The sequence below is a fragment of the Schistocerca cancellata genome, chromosome 12 (assembly GCF_023864275.1).
Source record: "Schistocerca cancellata isolate TAMUIC-IGC-003103 chromosome 12, iqSchCanc2.1, whole genome shotgun sequence".
NCBI lineage: Eukaryota > Metazoa > Arthropoda > Insecta > Orthoptera > Acrididae > Schistocerca > Schistocerca cancellata.
In genome coordinates, this window is record NC_064637.1 from 155,962,130 (window position 1) to 155,971,256 (window position 9,127).

Consider the following 9,127-nt stretch of genomic DNA (forward strand, 5'->3'; position numbering starts at 1 on the left):
GCAGGTCTCCCCCATCTGTGTGTGTGTGTGTGCGCGTGTGGCGCTGGGATACAAATTGACGGCCCGGCGTCCAGATGGTAGCTCCCAGCGGCAGCAGCAGCAGCACGCGACGGCCAACGGCGGTCGCTCAGCCAGCCAGACAAATGGCTGCACGTGTCCTTCCAGGGACACAAGTGGCCCTGTCGGCTGTCCGCTGAGTGGGCACACAACAGCAACAGAGCGACCGAACGTGCCGACTGGCGCGTCTTTACGTTCTACAGGCGGCCTCTGTACTCCATTCACCGAAACGACGGACGGCCTCCAAATACATGGAGGTGCGTGACGGCCGCTCAGTGTGGCTGCGCCTGCCGCAGGTGCGGTGTATCCCTAAGTGAAACCGGTACGCCTCGCTCCCGAGATTCAGCTAACAATTAAGTAACTAAAAAAGAACAGATAATACACTCCTGGAAATTGAAATAAGAACACCGTGAATTCATTGTCCCAGGAAGGGGAAACTTTATTGACACATTCCTGGGGTCAGATACATCACATGATCACACTGACAGAACCACAGGCACATAGACACAGGCAACAGAGCATGCACAATGTCGGCACTAGTACAGTGTATATCCACCTTTCGCAGCAATGCAGGCTGCTATTCTCCCATGGTGACGATCGTAGAGATGCTGGATGTAGTCCTGTGGAACGGCTTGCCATGCCATTTCCACCTGGCGCCTCAGTTGGACCAGCGTTCGTGCTGGACGTGCAGACCGCGTGAGACGACGCTTCATCCAGTCCCAAACATGCTCAATGGGGGACAGATCCGGAGATCTTGCTGGCCAGGGTAGTTGACTTACACCTTCTAGAGCACGTTGGGTGGCACGGGATACATGCGGACGTGCATTGTCCTGTTGGAACAGCAAGTTCCCTTGCCGGTCTAGGAATGGTAGAACGATGGGTTCGATGACGGTTTGGATGTACCGTGCACTATTCAGTGTCCCCTCGACGATCACCAGTGGTGTACGGCCAGTGTAGGAGATCGCTCCCCACACCATGATGCCGGGTGTTGGCCCTGTGTGCCTCGGTCGTATGCAGTCCTGATTGTGGCGCTCACCTGCACGGCGCCAAACACGCATACGACCATCATTGGCACCGAGGCAGAAGCGACTCTCATCGCTGAAGACGACACGTCTCCATTCGTCCCTCTATTCACGCCTGTCGCGACACCACTGGAGGCGGGCTGCACGATGTTGGGGCGTGAGCGGAAGACGGCCTAACGGTGTGCGGGACCGTAGCCCAGCTTCATGGAGACGGTTGCGAATGGTCCTCGCCGATACCCCAGGTGCAACAGTGACCCTAATTTGCTGGGAAGTGGCGGTGCGGTCCCCTACGGCACTGCGTAGGATCCTACGGTCTTGGCGTGCATCCGTGCGTCGCTGCGGTCCGGTTCCAGGTCGACGGGCACGTGCATCTTCCGCCGACCACTGGCGACAACATCGATGTACTGTGGAGACCTCACGCCCCACGTGTTGAGCAATTCGGCGGTACGTCCACCCGGCCTCCCGCATGCCCACTATACGCCCTCGCTCAAAGTCCGTCAACTGCACATACGGTTCACGTCCACGCTGTCGCGGCATGCTACCAATGTTAAAGACTGCGATGGAGCTCCGTATGCCACGGCAAACTGGCTGACACTGACGGCGGCGGTGCACAAATGCTGCGCAGCTAGCGCCATTCGACGGCCAACACCGCGGTTCCTGGTGTGTCCGCTGTGCCGTGCATGTGATCATTGCTTGTACAGCCCTCTCGCAGTGTCCGGAGCAAGTATGGTGGGTCTGACACACCGGTGTCAATGTGTTCTTTTTTCCATTTCCAGGAGTGTAGATATATAATTTATTCAATTCCGAAGACTACAAGTATTTTTAAATTTTTTTTGAAATGTGTTCTAGATGGGCGTGACCCACTGTGGCGCTGTTAAACTGCTGTCAAATGGTGTTATTATTAACGTCCGTGTTCATCAGGTACATTTTAGTGATGTGAGATACAGTATGTGTTGTGGCTAACCTGTGATGGTTCAATATATATCGCTGGTGTGATTGTCGATTGTTTCATGTTTATTTACTCTGTCGTTATCTCGAAAATATTCGTAATTAATTCTGTTTCTTGAGTCTCTGTTTTGTTGAAGTATAATAATGAGTAAAAGTAAAGTTATTAGAAATCCTCTGAAGGATGGCAACATTGTAACGTGCAAGGTATTTAGAAATATGGGAATGAAGATAGGTTCTAACATGGTATGCTTGCTTTAGACAAGGAACGCCTTCGGGCTGCAGACAGGGCTGTAAAGAGTCTAGAAATACAAGCAAGAGTAAACAGGAGGAGGAACAAGAGGAAGCTGGAGGAGGAGTTTGCAGAGGATGAAGATAATCCCTCCTATGGACGTGGAATGCACTAAAAAGTTAATCCAATCTTTGTCGCTCGATTCCCAAAACTTTTATTTTCTCATACTAATTACATGTTTTCTAAGGATCTTCCCAACATGTTTGTTTCAAACTTTCAGTAAATGTTACACAGTACCTTCTGCATAATTTAACACAGCCTTTTTCCAAAAAACTGTATATTTTTGAATAAATAAATAAAAAATTGCAAAAAAATGTTGTGAATTTTCATTACAATTGAAAAAAAATCATCTTTAATAACTGAACTAAAATTTTGTAAAATCCCTGTGTTAAGTTGTAGCCCATATTCCAATAAATAATCTGTAAAAAGTTCAACTTCGTACCTCAAATACTTTGTGAGGAAAGATGTAATTTATAAGCGTTATTTTAACATTGCAAGTATAGGGCGTTCCGGAGCCCCTTAAGAAACGTGTAGTTACCTGTTTATAACAAATGCTGGAAGTGGTGGCCATGGGCAGCCAGTTACTTCGTGTGATAACGTTACGAGCGAAACGTAATTCTGCAGGCGTGACGTTGTTGATTTCCGTTTGAGATACTGTGCGAGAATTGTCAGCATACACTTTACATTTTAGTGTGCCCCACAAATAAAAATCACACGATGTTAAGTCCGGAGACGCTGGGGGGCAGAAGTCTCGATTGACAAGTGTACCTCTGGAGAACACGCCGGTGAAGTGGGCCGTACTTTGGTTGGGTGTCTGAGCGGCTGCTCCATCTTGTTGGAATACAGCGCGTAGCATAAAGAGAGTCAGTGATCTCCAGACATCTGGCAGTGTTGAAGGTGTAACTGAAAAATATGGGGCCAATAATGCACATGCCGGACAAGGCACATCAGAGAGCTACCTACTCTGAGTGGAGACTGAGCTGTGGTAAAAATTGCTGTTTTGAAGAGCGCGCCGCAGCTCGTGGTGTGAAGCAGTCACCCTCCGTTTCTGGCGGTGGCGCCGCTGTGGCAATCGCAGCTTTGGTGTCTCCCTCTGCTGGGAAAGGGGGAAGGTTGCCTGTTCACGTGCATTTAAGGGGCGCTACGAGCTCGCCAGGGAGTCAGTTGGTCAGTCTGAGTTGGGTCAGTCTGGGCCAGTCTGGAGTAAGTCTGGGTCAGTCTCTCGTCCCCAGCTCGCTAGTCTGTCTCTCGTCCGCAGTTGTGAGGCAGTGTCTGCCTGTCGTCCGGATTGCTAGTATGTCGGTCGTTCGGATCAACTTTTAAAGACGGCAAAATGAGAGTCTTTCCACCTCGGCAGCAAGAGAACTCAGCTAGTGGTCGCCCGGTCGGGGCTTAGTTCCTGCATCTGAGTCTGCGCGTTAGGCCGCCAGTCTGCTCGAGTTGCTCAAGCAACTGTCATTGGCGGTTGGATCGATCGGTTGGTCGGTCGCGCACTGAGAGACGAGATGACTGGTCCGCCTTGAGCGTCGGCGCACGTGAGTCCAGTGGGCAGCGCCGTATACACTCCTGGAAATGGAAAAAAGAACACATTGACACAGGTGTGTCAGACCCACCATACTTGCTCCGGACACTGCGAGAGGGCTGTACAAGCAATGATCACACGCACGGCACAGCGGACACACCAGGAACCGCGGTGTTGGCCGTCGAATGGCGCTAGCTGCGCAGCATTTGTGCACCGCCGCCGTCAGTGTCAGCCAGTTTGCCGTGGCATACGGAGCTCCATCGCAGTCTTTAACACTGGTGGCATGCCGCGACAGCGTGGACGTGAACCGTATGTGCAGTTGACGGACTTTGAGCGAGGGCGTATAGTGGGAATGCGGGAGGCCGGGTGGACGTACCGCCGAATTGCTCAACACGTGGGGCGTGAGGTCTCCACAGTACATCGATGTTGTCGCCAGTGGTCGGCGGAAGGTGCACGTGCCCGTCGACCTGGGACCGGACCGCAGCGACGCACGGATGCACGCCAAGACCGTAGGATCCTACGCAGTGCCGTAGGGGACCGCACCGCCACTTCCCAGCAAATTAGGGACACTGTTGCTCCTGGGGTATCGGCGAGGACCATTCGCAACCGTCTCCATGAAGCTGGGCTACGGTCCCGCACACCGTTAGGCCGTCTTCCGCTCACGCCCCAACATCGTGCAGCCCGCCTCCAGTGGTGTCGCGACAGGCGTGAATGGAGGGACGAATGGAGACGTGTCGTCTTCAGCGATGAGAGTCGCTTGTGCCTTGGTGCCAATGATGGTCGTATGCGTGTTTGGCGCCGTGCAGGTGAGCGCCACAATCAGGACTGCACACGACCGAGGCACACAGGGCCAACACCCGGCATCATGGTGTGGGGAGCGATCTCCTACACTGGCCGTACACCACTGGTGATCGTCGAGGGGACACTGAATAGTGCACGGTACGTCCAAACCGTCATCGAACCCATCGTTCTACCATTCCTAGACCGGCAAGGGAACTTGCTGTTCCAACAGGACAATGCACGTCCGCATGTGTCCCGTGCCACCCAACGTGCTCTAGAAGGTGTAAGTCAACTACCCTGGCCAGCAAGATCTCCGGATCTGTCCCCCATTGAGGATGTTTGGGACTGGATGAAGCGTCGTCTCACGCGGTCTGCACGTCCAGCACGAACGCTGGTCCAACTGAGGCGCCAGGTGGAAATGGCATGGCAAGCCGTTCCACAGGACTACATCCAGCATCTCTACGATCGTCTCCATGGGAGAATAGCAGCGTGCATTGCTGCGAAAGGTGGATATACACTGTACTAGTGCCGACATTGTGCGTGCTCTGTTGCCTGTGTCTATGTGCCTGTGGTTCTGTCAGTGTGATCATGTGATGTATCTGACCCTAGGAATGTGTCAATAAAGTTTCCCCTTCCTGGGACAATGAATTCACGGTGTTCTTATTTCAATTTCCAGGAGTGTAGAAAGGGGTAGTGGCTTCGCGGTCGACACGAGAGCAACAGGAGTCAACCCACCACATCGGTCTGGCCGGTGCGAGCTGCGACGCCGTGAGACGGGAGATCGGCGCGCCTTCCTGCGTCCGTTGAAGCGGCTGGCAGCGGACGGTTCAGGAGAGCGTTTTGGGGGTGCTGCGCCAGGTCTTCGCCAGAAATCACAGTTTATTAGAAGTTAAGTGATTGGCGATATATTGCTTCATTTACTTGTTAAATTCTATTTGTTTTCTTGGTGTGGTCTCCAGCCGCTTTATTTTGGGGTCATCCCACCATTCTTCTCCGTTTGCCCATTCGCGCGGGTATGTGGTTATTTATGAATTGGGTGGTTCGTTTTTCCCTTGTGGAGTAGGGGCGGGTTAGAGCAACCTGCGGTTCGGGTTGTTCAGTAATCTCCCTATCAATCTGCTGTAAGTTAGTAGCTGCCTCTGTCATGTTTGTCGGATTCGGTGTGTTAACGAATTTATTGCTTGAAGTGTAACGGCCTAATCCTGAAATATGTTTTTAGCTTGCCTATCATCTTGAGAGGCGGTATATGTGTACTGTAGAGCATATTTGGCCAACTTTGTATAATTTTATGTAAGATTGCATTTCATGGGCTTTTATTTAAATGGTCATTATCGTATATAAAGTTGCCACCCTTCCACCGTAAGACTTTTCTTAGAAGTTAAAATCAAGTTGCACCTTCGGTGGCAAGTTAATCTTTTAATTTTAATGTTTTGTACCATTTCCATCCCTCCTACGGGGTGCATAGTTTGTGTGTTTGTGTGAATTGTTAAAGCTTTTAGTTTAAGGTAATCTGGTGTGTTGCAGATCTGCACCAATGTAGTCTTTCAGAAGTTTTTGTGAGCGGTCGTGACTACGGCCGTGTCAAAAGGGAGCGGCAAGGTTCTCAGCCCGAAAGCTCATAAACTCAAAAAATTTTGTCTCTTTCTGCCTCTGAATAAATTGTAACTTGATATTTAGAGGGTGCTTTCTGCTTATAATTTTAAATTTGTTTCTTAAAAAAAAGCTTCTAGGAATAAAATTTCCATTTGTTGAAAGCAATTTGATTACGATTTCATCAGTTACTCCCTGGCAACTACTTCCACGCTCACATAGTATGATTAAATGTGTTAATGTTCTTGATGAATCGCTAGTATATAAAATAAAATTTTAAGAATATTCTTTGAAAGTAAAAGCACGGTTCAGAGACGTTCTTCATGCAGAATATATGGGCTGTCGTGCGAGCAGTATCTGCAGTTCTTGGAGTTTACGTAACGTGACAAACGAACCAGACCTCATCTGACATACAATAAACCAAGGGGTCCAAGGAACCGTTATCAATCGATGGTAACAGCCAGTTACAAAAATGAACTCTCTTTTTTCCTGATTCTCAGATTTCAACTTTTGCACCACTGTGAAACGAAAGGCTATCAACTTCATGTCTTTTAGTACACAATGATACAATGTATGCGGCGATAACCTCATTACCGACTTGTGGGGACCTCCCGTAATGTCAACGAGAATTCTGTCTTTAGTTTCACGGAACCTCACTGGCAGTCATCTATTCCTGTCCACAATCTGATCAGATTTCCATTTCTTGTGCAGAGCTAGACTTGCGCTAGTTGTGGGGAGTTTCCTACCAGAATACTTGGCTGGAAACATTTTTTTTGCGATCATCAATAGAGCTTGTCTTTCTGTGACAGTCCACAATATCAGTTCGCTGTCCTAATGAAACTGCCCCATTTCTACAACAGCTCATCAACACGAGTTTCTCACAACAACTGACGCACCGACACACGGCTGCATTCAATTTTCCGATACAAGACAATGTAGCCAACTTTCGAGACAGTATTGGCACTTCACGAGAGATGATTAATGGGTACTTGAGGCGTATCGGTTCCATGCGGGACTCCCTGTATGACCTCGTTACTGTGTGTCGTTGTACGCCTGTGGTTTCAGAATATGACTGTAAATTTCACCTTAAAACACGTCTGAAAGACCAGTGTCGATTATTACCATAAGTATGTGCGTTTTTAATCACGTTCAGCATTCATTGTTTCTGTGCCCATCGAATAGCACCGCGTGGTTTATTCTTGTTTTTTAGGCTTCCGTGCCTCAGTCTGCAAAAACGGAGTCCTTGCAGGATTGGTTTGTTGTCCGTCTGTCTGTCAGACAGGAACGGGTAGACGTATTAAACTGAAATTTATGTCAGTTATCAAGGTCTACGTTCCGTTGGCAATTAACAAAAGCGAAGCTCCTAACGCATTCATGTGACATATTTTGATACTCGCAAACTCACTCATCAAAACGTTTGGCGCACTTCCAGGAATTCTGGCAATGCTCTGGCGAGAAAATTGTAATAGGGCCTGTCATTTAATGGCCTAGGTAGCAGATACGGCCCAATTAAACAGTCCCCAACAACACCGACCCACACATTAACGAAGAATCGCACTTGAGTGCTAGTAACTGTGGCATGTGGGTTATCCTCACTCCAAACATGCGAATTGTGCATGTTGAAGCCTCCAACACGCCCGAACGTTGCTTCATCGGTAAACAACACAGAGGATCGAAATGTAGGATGCATTTCACCCTGTTCCAGGTACCACTGCGAAAACTGTGCTCTGGGTGGATAATCACCTGGTTCCAGGTTGTGGACACGCTGTGAGTGAAATGGAAGTACCAATTGCTCTCGAAGGACTGTTCTTACATTCGTCTGATTCGTCCCCATGTTACGTGCAATTGCACGACTGCTGATTGAAGGATCCCGCTCCACATGCTGCAAGACAGCTTCCTCAAATTGCAGCGTTCTTACCGTGCGACGGCGTCCCTGTCCAGGTAATCTACTAAATGACCCGGTCTCACGCAGATGTCGGTACACAGCAGCAAAGGTCGTATGATGCGGGATACGGCGATTAGGATATTGTTGTTGATAAACCCGCTGTGCAGCTCGTCCGTTGTGGTGCGCTACGTAGTACGCACCAACCATATCAGTGTACTCACTCCAGGTGTATCGCTCCACTAGTAAACAGAGACAATGTATTGCTACACTGGTGGACAGCAGTTGCCTACAACTAAAAAGCGTAATACGGCCTCCACCAGTTTAAATAATCCTCATAGGAAAAAATGACATTAGGGAAAAATATTTGTTTTGATGTCCCCTACAACCTCCCAGAGTTTGTCGGTTTAAATACTTTTCACCCTGTATAGTTATAGCAATACGGCCATGATCTTTCTCTTCTGTGCGGATGCACACACATTACCCGAACTCTTACGGGAACTGGTAAGAATGTCTTCGACGAGTAATGAGTGTGTTGTGTGCGGACAATACGAATGTAGTGTGTGGACATACAAGGTGAGAATGTGGGTCTCGCGGGAGGCGTGTGCGAGATACTCCCTGCAGTCGCACTATCATCTGTGCTCTCGGTGGCTCAGATGGACAGAGCGTCTGCCATGTAAGCAGGAGATCCCGGGTTCGAGTCCCGATCGGGGCACACATTTTCACCTGTCCCCGCTGATATATATCAACTTCCGTCAGCAGCTGAAGCTATTAATATATGATTCTAAAGACACGGTGAGTCTTTGGGCGAGGCGTCAGTCATTATCGCAACAAGGTCGCGCAAACGTGTCCCATCTTCCGCGTTGCAGCGTGCGGACACTCTCATTCGAGTTGATCGACGGATGGCAGTCAATCACCTCGGTGCACAACTGGACCTGTCTGTTGGTAGTGCTGACCAGATGGGGTCCTCAAAGGTGTGTACGCACTGGGTACCTCGCCATCCGACAAAAGACTATGAAGAGCAATGAAGGACCAAC

At 49.4% G+C, this 9,127-nt stretch overlaps 1 non-coding gene across 1 annotated transcript; it reads left to right on the forward strand.

Annotated features, from left to right (window-relative positions):
* Positions 1-8,730: 8,730 nt before the first annotated feature.
* Trnat-ugu (transfer RNA threonine (anticodon UGU)) lies at positions 8,731-8,805 on the forward strand. Its single transcript has one exon. It is a non-coding gene; the product is annotated as a tRNA-Thr (tRNA).
* Positions 8,806-9,127: the final 322 nt, after the last annotated feature.